This window comes from Megalobrama amblycephala, linkage group LG14 (genome assembly GCF_018812025.1).
Source record: "Megalobrama amblycephala isolate DHTTF-2021 linkage group LG14, ASM1881202v1, whole genome shotgun sequence".
NCBI classification, from domain to species: domain Eukaryota; kingdom Metazoa; phylum Chordata; class Actinopteri; order Cypriniformes; family Xenocyprididae; genus Megalobrama; species Megalobrama amblycephala.
The window spans coordinates 26,850,916-26,866,728 of NC_063057.1; the positions used below are offsets into that span (position 1 = coordinate 26,850,916).

The window sequence follows — 15,813 nt, forward strand, 5'->3', positions numbered from 1 at the left end:
GAAAAAGGAGGAAGAGAAATAAAGTTATTCTGACAGGAACAGGTGTGCAATATCATTTTAAAATATGTAGCCAAAACAATTACATTAAAATATAAAGCAAGCAGCTTCATGCTCAAATAAGAGGCTGCGTTCACTTATTTCCCCTAAATACCCCATTTTTTTAAAAAATGCAAGATAAAATCATTTAAACTATATAGTGCCTCTATCTTTCTATTTTTAGCAATTTCACTTTTTTAACTTTAGTTAGTGCTGCTTGAGCATAAACAGTATCTGCAGTTACAGCACTGAAAGTTCAATGCAAACGGAGATATTGTCTTTCTTTTAAAGTTATGGCAGTTTAATGCCTACAAAAACGACCGGTTTGGACTACAAAGAGCTTCTTCCCGGGTTGGGTTTTTTTTTTTATGCACTTCAGCACTGAGGGCAGAAACCAGGGGGATGCAGCCCGACAAGAGACTGCAAAGTTTAGCATTTAAACGAACCGTTTTGGTGCACATTTGATTCAATAAAATTTATATATATATATATATATATATATATATATATATATCACGGTTTTAGACTCACGGTTTCGGTGCGGTTCGGTATGTGCTATGTTCAGGAAAAAAAAATATTACAGTCAAATAAAAACAAAGAAAATAAGAACAAATAATCAAACGGCACAAATAAATACAGTAAAGCAAATATACAATTAAATAAAGCTTTTCAGGTTTTTCATGTATCCAGTTTTCAGGTACAGAAATTGAATAAAGTAGCTAATAAAATGTAAAACAACATTGCATGTAATCTTCACTGTATGAATTAAATATAGTTCAATCATTATTAATTATTAAGTTACTATTCAGTCATAAGCAACGAGTGATTTCCCTGTCTTTTGTTGTTTGATTAACATTTAAAACACATTCAGACAGCAGGAATGCAAGGGCTGCTGTCTCTTTAAGACGCATGTGTTCTTTCTCCAGTGTATAAGTTCACTTAAGACATAACCGACAATGCTTACTAGAATACTCGCTAAGACGGGCATGTTGACATAATTTTGTGTGAATTTGTCTATTCAAGCACAAGACTTGAAAGAGACCTCTATATTTGCGCGCTGTACACGCGCTTCCGCGTGCGCGCTTCGGATGAGTGCACAAATCTTCTCAAAGCGCGCGCGCAAGTTCTCCTTCGCGTCTTGCACTCGGATGTTTAAATTGGCAAGGCTGAAATGAGTTTAGTTTAAACGCAGACAACAACTTGTGCAGTTCAGGTCTCACCTGCATAAGCTATCAACACCCGGTGATGGCGAAGTAAATGACTGCTCATATAGAACATGCGGCATTCGCACTGAACAAAGTTTAGGGGTAGCCAGAATGCATATAGGTGGTCGGTTCATGTGCTCTCTGCGTGAACTGAAGCGGTACCGTGATCTGTCACTCCACAGAGTGCTAAGAAAGATCACGACAGCTCGAGAGACATCCATGGTCTCACTCCAGTATGGGAAAGTAGTCAGTCACTCCTTGTGTTTTAAGAATAGGCTAACAGGTGAGCCGAGGGATAGCACAAAATTACATACATCTGTAAAATTACTACGCAATAGGCATGTGAAGTGAATGAGTGTAAACTGAGCTCAGCGCAAATCAAATAGCCGTGCTGTTTGTCTCTCAGAAATCAGAGCTTTGCAAAAAAATTAGTCTAATACATCAATAAAATACTGCATCATAAACATTTTCTACTATTCGATATGTATTTAAATGATTTAAACCTTGCGAGATGATAGATGAAACACAAATGGGCAAAAAGTATGAAATGAGCAGCGCGTTCGTAAATCAAATAGCCGCGTTTCTCTTGCGTCTCTCAGAAATCAGCTTTGTCAGTAATAGGCTGCTATCAACTAAAACAGTACATCATCATACACACTTTCTACTATTCAATGTCTACTTAAATGTTTAAAACATTGTACGATATGATAAATTAATTAGTGTAAATTATATGAATGAAATGAAGCACGCGATAGCAAGTCAAGACAAATGTAGGACTATGCCTGCGTCCCAATGTCCATACTATCCATAATAAATAGTATGTGAGATTAAAATAAGTGTGTCCCAAAGCGTAGTTTGTTGAAAAGAGTATGCCAAGAGTCCCCGGATGGTGTACTATTTCCTGCAGATTTTCTTGGTGTGGATCCATCGATGCGTCCCAATGTCCATACTATCCATCCTAAATAGTATGTGAGATTACAAAAAGTGTGTCCCAAAGCATAGTATGTTGAAAAGCGTATGCCAAAATTCCCCGGATGATGTACTATTTCCGGTAGATTTTCGAAGTGTTGATCCATGCACACTTTATCGGCTCGTGTTTCCCATAATCTCTTGCGTTTGGGGGAGGAGTTTAAGATCCATAAGGTGAACAAACATGACGGACGAACGTGTTAACAATGTGAATGTGTTATCATCAGCGTTTAAATGTAAAAGTGCATACATTTATAAAGCAGATAGCCTAATTTATTGTCATTTGTCACTGTTGTGCTAATATTAGGCCTAATTAAAATACGTCTTATATTTTGTAGGGTCAGATGAACACACTGAACATCTAATTACTTGGCGAACTACCAATGATGCTGTTTTCACGGGCAAGAGAAACGCTGCTATAAAAGGATTCGAGTGAGTAATGACCTTAGATTGATATGTTGCATTTTATGTGGATCTATGGTTAGGATAGGCAGGATATATAATTAGAATCGACATTGCTTAATGCAATAGTCAAATTGCAAAGGCTGTGATGTAATTCAATAAATAAAACTTTCCGCGTCAGTGAGTTTGTTTGTTTGCGCACGGCAAAGAAAGTAGGCCTATACATTAAACTCAAATGTAGCAGAGAGACTAGCATTGCTTCTCAAACAAAAACCTGGGGAAAATCAAACCAATCATTGTAGAATAATTATAGCCATTCAAGTCATCTGGTAAAAAAAATCCTTTTTTTTTTCATAACGTATAGGCCTAACACATCGCGCAAAAAAAAAAAAATCATCGCAATGTCCGTTTTTTTTTTATATTGTGCAGCCCTAATTTATCTCTTTTGTCTGTCCTTAAGAACTTTTATAGAGCAGAGCAATCTGCAGGGAAAAGTGTCTGCTGCATGGGTAAAAAAGAAATGGGAGAACCTTAAGCAGAAGTACAAAGTAAGTTTTTTTTTGTTTGTTTGTTTGTTTGCTTGTATTTGTGAACGACTTTATTTTCATGCTATTCATTTATTTATTTTGCTTGTTGTTTGCTTGTTACTTGATTGTTACAGGACCTTAAGTGTCCACAGACAGGGGTCAGCACAGAGGGTGGGGAATCTACAGCAGCCTCCTGGAAGTGGTATGGGGTGATGGATGCTGCATTAGGGTGTAAGCCGTCAATCACCCCACCACTGCTCATCCAGCAAGGATATTGTCAATAGTTCCTCATCCCCTGTTGCTGGCCCATCTGATTTGGCACCAACAAACAGGAAGAGAAGAAGCGAAGGGGACCTTTTGACATACCTAAAGGAGATGGAAGAAAGAGAGGCAAAGAGAGAGGAAGAAGCCCAGCAGAGAGAGGAAAGAAGAACAAGAGAGTTGGAAGAGAGAGAGACAAGACGATATGAAGAGACAAAACAGAGAGAGGAAGAAGCCAGGAGGAGAGAGGACGAGTTCAGGGTGAGAATGCTGAGGAGAGAGGAGATGAGGGATGAAGAAATGAGACGGAGGGATGCAGAGATGAGGAGAGAAGTTGCAGCAAGAGAGGAGAGGTTCCTCAGTTTAATGGAAGTCCTTGCCAAATCACTTTCCAAAAATGATTGATTTATTATTATTTTATGTTTTTTTTATGGTTTTATACATTATGTATTGTTTTTTATTATTTATTGACTGTTTTTCACCTTATTTTTGCTATGAAGTAGTGCTGATGCTGATACAGCACACAACAAAGTACTTTAAAGAAGTATCTCAGTATTTAAGTTAATCTGTCTGAAAATAAACAAATTAACAGCTATAAATTTGCGGCTTTCTGTGGTGTGCTTAACAGTTTATTTGTTTATATATATATATATATATATATATATATATATATACATACTACCTGTAGGGAAGGTGTGCTAGTTCTTAGGTTAACTTGGTCATCGCCATGGAGTATCGGTAAGGACACGGAGACAGGAAGTCCAGTTAGGTTACTTTAATGTTCTTCAAGTTCACAGGTTACATTGGTATACAATCTTGAGCATGGTTGTGTATAGTTGTAAGTGTGGTCTAAACAAAGGAAAGGAAAAATAAAATTACATAAATTAAGTGATTTGGAACAAACAGGATAAGATTATCACGTGTAACTATCAGATAACATCATTAGATGTAAACTGTAAGCAGTACTGTAATGCAATATATATACATATGTAATGTGCATCCTTAAGCATATAAGCTTTCGAAACTGAACAGCATATAAATGAAAGTATGTATACATTAAGTATAAGTTTGACAAATTAACCACACTTCTGAATTAACTACTTTTTAAATTAGGCGGAAATATCTCACAATCGCATTAATGACTTGAATTATTATCTTTATACATACACATATTTGGTTTAGAGTGCTTAATGTTTACATAAACGATCGCTAATGCAGACTGCGGGTCTTCCACGTATCTGTCTACTTTTATAAACAACTCGACAAATAATCTTAATCAACATTAACAACACTATACAAGATGCATAAACACTTACTTTTGGTCATTAACGCACACAACTTCGACAGGAATCAGCAGAAAAATAACACACAAACCATCTCTTTTTGACTGAGCAAAAACGAAACTAACGGTTCTATTTGAACAGTCACCCTACAATGCGGTGGTTTGATTGGCTGTTCCTTCGCGTGATCAGTGCATGATAACTATGGTGGCCTGGATGCTTGTTAACCTGAATGCCTAAAAGTGTCCAGGAGATGGCGCAGTTGACTTTCCTCTTCTACAGCCGCCCCTACATTTGCTATGCAAATGTACTTTTTATCCTCCTTTTATCCTGCATGGTCATAATCTGGGATGGCGGGTAGTGTGATGAGACGAGACACTGGTCGATGGTAGTGCTTGTTCTTCACTTCAATCTCTGCAGAACGGACACGCCCATCTGATCCAGTGTATATGGTTACTACTTTGCCGATGGGCCAAAGTGCTCTGGAAAGTTGGTGGTCAATTATCATCACAACAGTCCCAGGTGTGAGGTTGCTGGTGTCACTCATCCATTTTTGACGTGGTTGCAGGGTTGGCAAGTAATTCTTAATAAAACTTGTCCAAAACTGATCTGCCAATACTTGTGAGTGCCGCCATCTTTTCCGACTAAGAATTTCGGATTCTGGGTAAATCACTTGCGGTAGTGATGCATCTGGCCGCCCCATCAGCAGGTAGTTTGGGGTAACCGGATCTAGATCCGCTACATCAGAAGAGACATACCCCAGTGGTTTTGCATTAAGTATAGCCTCAACTTCTATAAGGAGTGTTCTGAGGACTTCCTCTGTCAGGGTCTGAGATCCTACTATGGTATGCAGGGCAGTTTTAACTGAGCGGATTTCACGCTCCCACATACCACCGAAATGTGGGGCATTTGGGGGGTTGTAATTGAACTGTATCTTCTGTTTTGCTAATTGGGTTTGAAGATGTGGACTCATGGAAGTGAAAGCTGTCTGTAGTTCTTTATCACCCCCTCGGAAATTGGTGCCCTGATCAGCTAGGATTTCGGAAGGAGTTCCACGTCGAGCAACCATGCGCCTAAGAGCCATCAGAAAGGAGTCTGTATCCATGTTACTCAGTAGATCTAAGTGGACACAGCGGGTAGTCATGCACTTAAAAATTATTCCCCACCTCTTTTCATTGCTTCTTCCTCGTTTTACCAGGAATGGGCCAAAACAATCTACCCCTGTGGACCTTTCATTAGGGGAAGTCTGGCGGGGGGAAGTTCTGCCATTTTTGGAATGTTAGGTTTTGCTCTCCACCTTTGGCATTTGACACAGGAATGTTGATGGCACTGTATTGCTTCTCTCCCTCTGAGGATCCAATAATATCTTCGAATTTCTGCAAAGACCCTTTCTGGCCCAGGATGGCAGAGTTTGGTATCGTATTGCTTTATGAGGAGGCAGGTAATAGGGTGTTTTGGGTCCAAAACTATGGGATGTGCAGTACTGTAACTCAAGTGGGACGCTTGGCGTAGTCGTCCTCCTACACGGATGAGTGCAGTCGTTTCATCCATTTCTGGTGACAATGTGAGCAAACGACTGGATGAAGGTATCGGCTTACCAGTTGTAAGAGCCTGATATTCTGTGGGGAAACTATCTAATTGGGCTTGCCTCAATAGACTTGTTTCTGCCTGCTGGTACTCCAGTGCTCCTGGGTCACCTGTTTCTCCCGCCGCCCCATGCATGGATCTACAAGTAGCTTCCAAAAGTTCCTCAAAGGTTGAGAACTGGGTAGCGTCTGGCATTGGCGATCCAGGATCAGTCAAAGTGTGGCCACAAAACTTTGCTTTACGAAGCTCAGTTGGGTCCTCATTCAGTACAATGGCAGGACTCTCTGGCCATGATTCAGGTGGTAGGTAGAGGAAGTCTGGTCCCTTACACCAACGGTTGGGTTGGGATAATTCAAGCAGGGTTTTGCCATGTGTGATGTCATCTGCAGCGTTGTTTTCTGAATCTACATAGCGCCAGTAATGACCTTCAGTAAGTTCTTGTATCTGAGTTACTCTGGTGCCTACAAAAACTTTGAATCTACAGGACTCTGATTTCAGCCAGGTGAGTACTGTTGTTGAGTCACTCCACAAGAATGTGTTTCTGATCTCCAGTGAGAGCTCATTATGGAGTAGCTTGGCTAACTGTGCTCCAGTGAGAGCAGCGCAGAGTTCAAGCCTAGGCATTGATTGTTGCCTTTTTGGAGATACTCTAGACCTGGCATGGATGAATGAAAGCTCAACTTGACCTTGGTGTTCAGTATGGAGGTATGCAACTGACCCATAGGCTGCCTCAGAGGCATCACAGAATATGTGAAGTTCTTGCTCCACCTCTGGGACATCTAATTTTGCTGACACATAACATCGGGGTATGGTGATCAGGGGTAGATGTTCCAATTCCGCTTCCCATGTTTGCCAGGCCGTCAGCAGTTCAGAAGGAAGAAGGGGGTCATCCCATTCCCGTTCCTTCACCCACAGTTGTCTTACTAGGATTTTAGCCCTGGTTGTGAAAGGTATTATGTAACCCAAAGGGTCATACTGGCTGGCAAGGATCCGGTAGATGTTTCGCATTGTTACCTCGTGGTAGGATAGCAGTCGATGGCGGTAATGGAGGGTGTCTGGTACGCAATGCCAATTTAATCCCAATGTCATTTCTTGAGGGTCTGACTGACTGCGGGAAATCCACAACTCGGTGTTCTCCGATCTAGCCTCTTTGGGAAGATGGCCAATCACTGAGGTCTCATTGCTTGCCCACTGACGGATTTCAAACCCACCTGAAGCCAGTAGGGACCTTAATCCATCAATTAGCTCACGGGCTTCAACTGAGGAGGCAGTGCTCTGTAAACAGTTGTCGACATAAAAGCAGCGTTCAACTGACTGTCGTAACTTATCACCCTGCTGACAATGGGTGAAAACATGTCGCTGTAATGCAAATGTTGCACAACAGGGGCTACAGGTCGTGCCGAATGGAAGGACCTGTCACTCGTAAACATCAGGTGGGTTTCTAGGATTTAGGTCCCGCCACAAGAACCTTAGAAGGGGTCTGTCTTTAGGGAGCAGGCGGACCTGATGGAACATCCCTTTTATGTCTCCACTGATGGCTACTCGATGTTCTCTAAAGCGGATTAACACTCCAAGGAGAGAGGGTCCCAGTGTAGGTCCAGGTAACAGCTGCTTGTTTAGGTTTTCCCCATTGTAGGTGTATGAGCAATTGAACACCACTCTGTGTTTTCCATTGTGTGTCACAATATGGTGGGGCAGATACCATGACTCTGTAGACAAACCTGCTTCTTGAGATGGTATTTTAGTGGCATAACCTGCTTTCTCCAGTTTTTCAATCTCTTCTTGGTACCTGTTAGCTAGTTCCAGGTCCTTGGCTAGCCGACGTTCAGTGTTATGGAGGTGACACATCACAGCATCCTTTGGAGCATGTAACAAAGGCATGGTTTTAACTCTCAAAAGCGGGGTGGCGTAACGTTCAACTCCATCTACTTCCACTCGCACTGTCTGTGTCTCCAGCATGTTCAGTGCTTCTTGGTCTTGTTGTGACCTTATCACCATCTTTTCACTGCGGTAAGGCAGGATGTCCATCTGCCATAACTTTTCAACTTGACGAAATAGTTCTGCAGATGGGGAGCAGTTAGACGTGAACAAACAGTGTGAGACTGAGAGTTGATCCTGCAGATGTTTGGAGGGGCCTTGTAAGGTCCAGCCAAGATGAGTTCTGACAGCAGCTGGACCCCCAGGTGGACCCAGTCGCACTGGTTCAATTGGGGTGATGAGCTCAGTGTGATCTGAACCAATAAGCAGTAAGGGACAAGCTTTGAGCAGAGGTGGGATTGGTAACCCTCTGAGGTGTCTGTACCTTTCCTGCAGGGTACTCAGTGGGTAGGTGTATTCTGCTAGTCCAAATTGATCTGCTGTAAAGGCCCCCTGAATGTTAAACCTTTTCCTGGGGTCACTTGGGGTGGATAAACTGAAGTTCACAGAAGTGCCATGCAGTGTCCTGATGTCTTGATGCACCGTTTGTAAATTCAGTTGTTCTGGTTTGCCCTTTAATCCAAGGTGTTGTGCAGCTGTGGTGAGCAATATGGTGCGCTCTGAGCCATCATCAAGTACAGCAAATGTGTCCAAAGCTTTGTGTTGGTGATGGATGGTAACCTTAGCAACTTTCAGGAACACTTTCCCACCGCAGCGAGGTTGGTCTAAGTAAGGAGTTTCTGTAGTGGAGTTGTAAAGGCTATTGCTCTCACCGGTAACCTCACCTTTTCTTTGGTTGATGTCATGGAGTATGGACATGTGTTTGGCTTGGCAAAGGTGGCAAGGCCTTTTTAGGTCACAGTCTTTGGCCATGTGGGAGCGTGCACATTTCCAGCACCGTTTATTATCTTTGATCCAACCAACCATTTGCTCTTTGGTTAATGCTGTAAATGCTGTACACTGACTGAGGTAATGTTCTGCACTGCAGTATGGACAGATGGCTTTGGGCTTGGTAGGTACTTTAGGATGTACTGCCTTGGTTTTGGTAAGTGGTTCCATGACCTGTCTTTGTTCCACGCCATGCAGTATGGTGGTTTGTTTACTTTGTCCACGAATTGCTGCCCTTGGATCTCGCTTTGTGGTTCTTGTCTCATCAATTGGGTCAAATTCCATACATTTGGCTTCTAGCTGCAGCCATTCTGCAAACTCGAGGAGTGAGAACTTCGTCTTATCTGGGTTTCTCTTGAGGTGATGCCTCCTGAATTGGGTCTGTTGTGAACGAGGAAGACGGTAAGAAGGCGTTTCACATTTGACCCACTGTGCAGTTCTTCAATTCCATCCCCCTTTAGGGCTTTAAGCATACCGACTATGGCTTGAACTCGGATGGAAAAGTCATCGAATGCCCGCTCATCACCAGCACGGATAGGTGGCAGGTTCTCTAAAGCCTCTATTTCCTTCAGAACAAACTGGTAGGGCCGACCATACCTTCTATCAAGGGCTTGCAGGGCATTAGTCTATGGCATAACTGACTCTGCATGTGCCAGCACCAGTCTGTGAGCATTAGGGACCTTCACATGCTTAAGAAGGATGGAGTACTTATAATGCTCTGGTAATTGGGGGTGGAGTAGGTTATCCAGAGCAATCCTAAGTTCCACGTATTGGGCTCTGTCCTCTTTAATGAAATCTGGGAAGGTGGGACCTTCTACGGTTGGAAGCCAGTATGATGAGTGATGGGGGGTGTAGGGCACAGCATCAGCCCTAAACTGAGATGTTGTAACTGGTTGTGAAGTTCTTGGCATTGTCTCAAGAGCAAACTGACTGTGTGCTGGATAAGGCCCCGGGGATAATACTTGATAGAAAGGGAGCTGGGTGGTTTGGCTTGTTCTCTGTTCAGGGAGAGGAGGTAATGGTTTCATCCAGGGCTCTGCGCTGGTATGCACATGGGTTTTAGCTGGATCTGATAAGGGGCTGCAGCATGGTGATGCGTAATGGTGTGTCAACAGGCTAGTCTCTCTACTCACTGGAGGTGGTGACTGGAAATGAGTGTCTCTGATTTGGGTTTTTCTCAGCACTTGTGTAAGCTCCTCAACAAAGGTGGGTTGGGGTTTAGTAGTCTGTGGCCAAGGATGACGATCTGGGGTAACATCATCAGGGCTGGCATCGGATTTCAGCTGTCCCTTCTCCGCTGATTTCAGGATCTGGGTCCTAGGTGTCTGATGCCGGGATGATGCTTGTGAGGAGTGGGCAGATGCTTGAGGAGTGCTGTGTAACAGTTCTGTTTGGCGTCTAGCAGTCTCACTCTGTTGCTTTGTAATTTCCATTATCTGCAGCATAAAGTCCTCTGATGAACCAGCTGTTCCGAATGGGTGGTGAGTGGAGATGGGGGTCGAAGTCACCATTACCTTCTCTTTCGGTTTAAAAGCCTGTCCTGTTGGGTTCCCAGCATAGTTGACCACGTAGTCGTCTAGGTAGCCAGGCCTCTGGATTGCTCTGCGTGGATGTTGGGATGAGGCAGGAGCTGATTTGGAGATTTCAGACTCTGGAGTTGCCATGGTAACGACCCGTCTCCGGCTCGAAGGACCAATTGTGTAGGGAAGGTGTGCTAGTTCTTAGGTTAACTTGGTCATCGCCATGGAGTATCGGTAAGGACACGGAGACAGGAAGTCCAGTTAAGTTACTTTAATGTTCTTCAAGTTCACAGGTTACATTGGTATACAATCTTGAGCATGGTTGTGTATAGTTATAAGTGTGGTCTAAACAAAGGAAAGGAAAAATAAAATGTGATTTGGAACAATCAGGATAAGATTATCACGTGTATCAGATAACATCATTAGATGTAAACTGTAAGCAGTACTGTAATGCAATATATATACATATATAATGTGCATCCTTAAGCATATAAGCTTTCGAAACTGGACAGCATATAAATGAAAGTATGTATACATTAAGTATAAGTTTGACAAATTAACCACACTTCTGAATTAACTACTTTTTAAATTAGGCGGATTAAATTATATCTCACAATCGCATTAATGACTTGAATTATTATCTTTATACATACACATATTTGGTTTAGAGTGCTTAATGTTTACATAAACGATCGCTAATGCAGACCGCGGGTCTTCCGCGTATCCGTCTACTTTTATAAACAACTCGACAAATAATCTTAATCAACATTAACAACACTATACAAGATGCATAAACACTTACTTTTGGTCATTAACGCACACAACTTCGACAGGAATCAGCAGAAAAATAACACACGAACCATCTCTTTCTGACTGAGCAAAAACGAAACTAACGGTTCTATTTGAACAGTCACCCTACAGTGCGGTGGTTTGATTGGCTGTTCTTTCGCGTGATCAGTGCATGATAACTATGGTGGTCTGGAAGCTTGTTAACCTGAATGCCTAAAAGTGTCCAGGAGATGGCGCAGTTGACTTTCCTCTTCTACACTACCATTCAAAAGTTTGGGGTCAGTAAGATTTTTTTTAATATTTTAAAAGAAGTATCTTCTGCTCACCAAGCCTGCATTTCTTTGATTAAAAATACAAACAAAAACAGTAATATTGTGAAATATTATTCCAATTTAAAACAGCTGTTTTCTATGTAAATATATAGTAAAGTGTAATTTATTTCTGTGATCACAGCTGAATTTTCAGCATCATTACTCCAGTCTTCAGTGTCACATGATCCTTCAGAAATCATTCTAATATGATGATTTGCTGCTCAAGAAACATTTCTTATTATTATCAATGTTGAAAACAGTTGTGTACAATTTTTTTTTCAAAATTTGATGAATAGAAAGTTCAAAAGAACAGCATTTATTTAGAATAGAATATTTTCTAACATTATAATTGTCTTTACTGTAACTTTTGATCAGTTTAACTCATCCTTGATGAATAAAAGTATTGATTAATTTTATTTGTATAAAATACTACATATTGTAGTTAATTTAATGCATTTTTAATGTTGTTTTGTAAATAAATGTATAAATCAAATTAAACTTCCTATTGCCTTCCCCAATCTCATTTGCTTAAAGAAGTTATCACGTGACGAATCTGCATTTTTACGGATAATAATAGCCTATGGAACATGCTCATCTGTAGTGTGGCGTGAATGGATATTCAGCGTTTGTTTTATGTCCTACAACTTCAGAGAAGTCCTGAGCTAACCAAAATAAAATCAGATGAAGATGCCGATGCCGATGCCGTGTTTGTTGAATCCGGACCCGGACAATCTCATAAAGGTGATCTGATCAGCTGGACGTAGCGGTTGTAGCGGCTCTAGCATTAATGTCAGGAAGAGGACCATGTACATGCAAATGTTATTAAATTTAGCAAAACTTAAGCATAGATCTTATAATATAAACTGCTTAATCGGCGATTTCCTGTAGGATTTACTAAATATGAAGTGTTTGTATGCCTGCTTATTGTGCGCCATGCCCAACAAATATTTGTTTTAAAGCAGCGAGTAATTACAACTCCTTGAATTGTTTAGAAAAAAAAAAACACACTTTGCCATTCTGTTGACAAACATGTTTATATGGCATTATTTGCAACGTGTTCATTGCAAACCGTTCAAAAATAGACGTAGTGCAATTCGCATGCGATGTATCTGGTTGCCACGACAACCTCTCACTTGCTGCTGATCTATGTAATCAGGGGCCGGTTGCATAAACCACTTAGACTAGTCTAAAAAGTTAAGACACTAATGTTTTTCTTGAAGAGTGGTCCTAATTTTTTAAAGTCTGTTACATAAAAAGGTAGATTGGTGTAATTTGAATTGGAAAATTAACATTGATTACCCCTTGGTTAACTGCAAGTTGGTCAAACTAGTTCTTAAGACACAGTCTTAATATAGTGACTAAGTTTATGCAACTGGCCCCAGATTCAGTAAAACCACTTGAATGGTACATAAAGTGTAGATTTGCAAGGTTACTATACAAATATCTCAAATAATGTAAGTGTGACTGACCAAATCGACTGGCTAGGTTTCCTCCCCCTCAAGCTGAAACGTCAAGCAATAATGCAATAATCAACTTTTAAAGTTTACTAAAACATCACAAACAACAAAGTGATTTTTTTTTCTTCAGTATGTCTTTAATTCAGCCAGAAGAACTCATGTTTTGTACTTGATGTTGAAATAGACAAAAAGACAAGAATAAACAATATTAATTTTAAACATAATCATGTTCCATTAGGGCTGGGACATGGATATCAGGTGCAGAAACTGCTGCTGCCAGACGGTTCCTCATGGCATCGCCAGACATTACGTCTTGGGGTTCTGCATTATCTTCATCATCTTCGTCATCATCATCATCGCTGATCACATCTTCATCTTCAATTATGTCACCATTGGCAAAGCACATGTTGTGAAGGATGACACAGCATGTCACAACAGTGGGTACAAAGTTGGGGTTCACCTCCAGCGTGCTTTTAGCATGCCAAAAGCCCGCTCAACAACACACCTGGCCTTGGAGTGATGCCTGTTGTAGCGAGCTTCAACAGGGGTAGCAACAGGCTCTCGATAGGGGCTCATGATGCATATGGGTGAAGTCAGGCAGGGATACCCCCCATCTCCTAGGATGCACCGACTCTCAGGTGGGTACAGTTGTTTGCAATAGATTGCACTGTGTTTCAGGACCCTTGCGTCGTGCTCAGAACCAGGGAAGCCTACGCAGATATCCAAGAATTTTCCTTGGTGGTCACACACAGCCTGGAACTGTACTGAAAAGAACAGTTTCCTGTTGAAGTAACAGGCAGCGTTGACCGATTGGGGCTTTATACGTATGTGGCACCCATCAATGGCTCCAACTGCCACACTGAAAACAGGAGAGCCTGCCAGCCTGGCAAATTTGCACCCACCTCCTCTAGCTCTTCACCATGAGGAAGCCGAACTACTTTTCTTAGGAGGCCAAGGACAGCCTCACTGACCTTGTGCACGAGCCTGTGGACTGTGGTTCGAGGAATGTTGAAGGCTGAAGCAACCACCCTGTAGGATGCAGCATGGGCCAGCCAGTAGATGAACAATAGCACCTCTATTTCTTTCGACCATCCCTGTTGAACCTCACAGGGGAATGCATTTATTAGGTGCAGTATGGATGCCCTGCTGAGGTGCAGATTAGGGTGGAGGTCAGACTCCCCATCAAAATACAGCCTCAGGATGGGGACTGTGGCATTAATTTGACAATATGATGTAGGGTTTCCTCTCTACAAAACCACCAATAAACAATTTAGTGTCATGCAAGTCTCCTGTCTTTATTTTCAGCTGTACAATATGTATCTATAATATGCATGTATACATAATTAAGCTTAAAGGGATAGTTCACCCAAAAATTAAGATTCTGTCATCATTTACTCACTCTCAAGTTGTTCCAAACCTGTATACATTTCTTTGTTCTGCTGAACACAAAAGAAGAATATTTGTAACCAAGCAGTAGGAGAAAAATACTATGGCAGTCAATGGGGTGGAGAGATATCTTCTTTTGTGTTCAGCAGAACAAAAAAAAATCATACAGGTTTGGAACAACTTGAGAGTGAGTAAATAATGACAGAATCTTCATTTTTAGGTGAAATATGAATGGGGTGATAAACTGATAAATCAAATTTTCCTTGAGCTTTTGACATATAAGAGGTCAATCAAGCTGTCAATTGAGAGCTGTAATAGTAAAAACGCGGTAAAAGAGAGCGTAATTTCAAATGGAAAGATGTTAGCCAGTCACAGCAGTGGGCGTTTCCACTGAAGTCTCACATCAGACACGCCCCTTAATACAGCGTTCAAACCAGAGGGCTAAAATCAGGGTAGCAAAAATGCCTTTTATTTCTAAATTATGACAACTTTTGATGTAAAAAGCATACTGATATTATAAGTGCACCCCAGGAAACATTATAAAACAATAAAACAACGCAGTTCCTGACCCCTGTAGCGCCAACAGTGAAACTTTATTTATCAGTTCTTTCTCAGATATTAACAATAACAAACAAACAACAATAATTATTTACAAAATATTTAATATAATATTGTTGGATAGTATAAATTAATTTTAAGCATGGTGAACTTAGCACAGTTGTCTGCTATTGCATACATACAGAATTGTGCAAAAACATCAGCACCGCTCTCCGCACATTACAGTTGTGAGCCACACATCTGCACCGATGTGCTCTTTCCTGTCTCGTCAATACACTGGTAAGCATTTGTAAAACAAATGTAATGAGCAATGTAGAGCACGGTAGGGATAAATAAAATGGCTAAATGTAATGTAGGAATGTTGATTGTCTGGATGATTGACAGCAGATGTAAGGACAAATGTAGGCTAATATGCGACAAATAGGTCTGTTAAATTAAGATGCAATTTTATTACGTGGTAGTGTGTCCCAAAACGTGCATACCATTCTGCTACCCACTCAAAAGTATGCACTTTTTCTTCACAAAAAGAGTACATACTTTTAGGGTGTAGTATAAGTAAGCGAATTGGGACGCAGCGATGGATTAGTGCTGGAGTTGACCAGTCGTCTGTTTTTTCGATGAACTTTGCCCAACTAACTGTTCATTTATTAGCACGCCAAGGTGTGTCGGAAGAGGAGGCGGCGTGGCTCTTGTTTTTAGGAACAATTTTAAATTACGGAC

At 41.2% G+C, this 15,813-nt stretch overlaps 1 protein-coding gene and 1 long non-coding RNA gene across 2 annotated transcripts in view; both read left to right on the top strand.

The window, feature by feature from the left end:
• LOC125246308 (tripartite motif-containing protein 16-like) overlaps positions 1–15,813 on the top strand; it is a 398,598-nt gene that overhangs the window by 222,592 nt on the left and 160,193 nt on the right. The window lies entirely within an intron of this gene.
• LOC125246389 lies at positions 807–4,015 on the top strand. Its single transcript, XR_007179835.1, has 3 exons — positions 807–2,642; positions 3,073–3,160; positions 3,274–4,015. It is a non-coding gene; the product is annotated as an uncharacterized LOC125246389 (long non-coding RNA).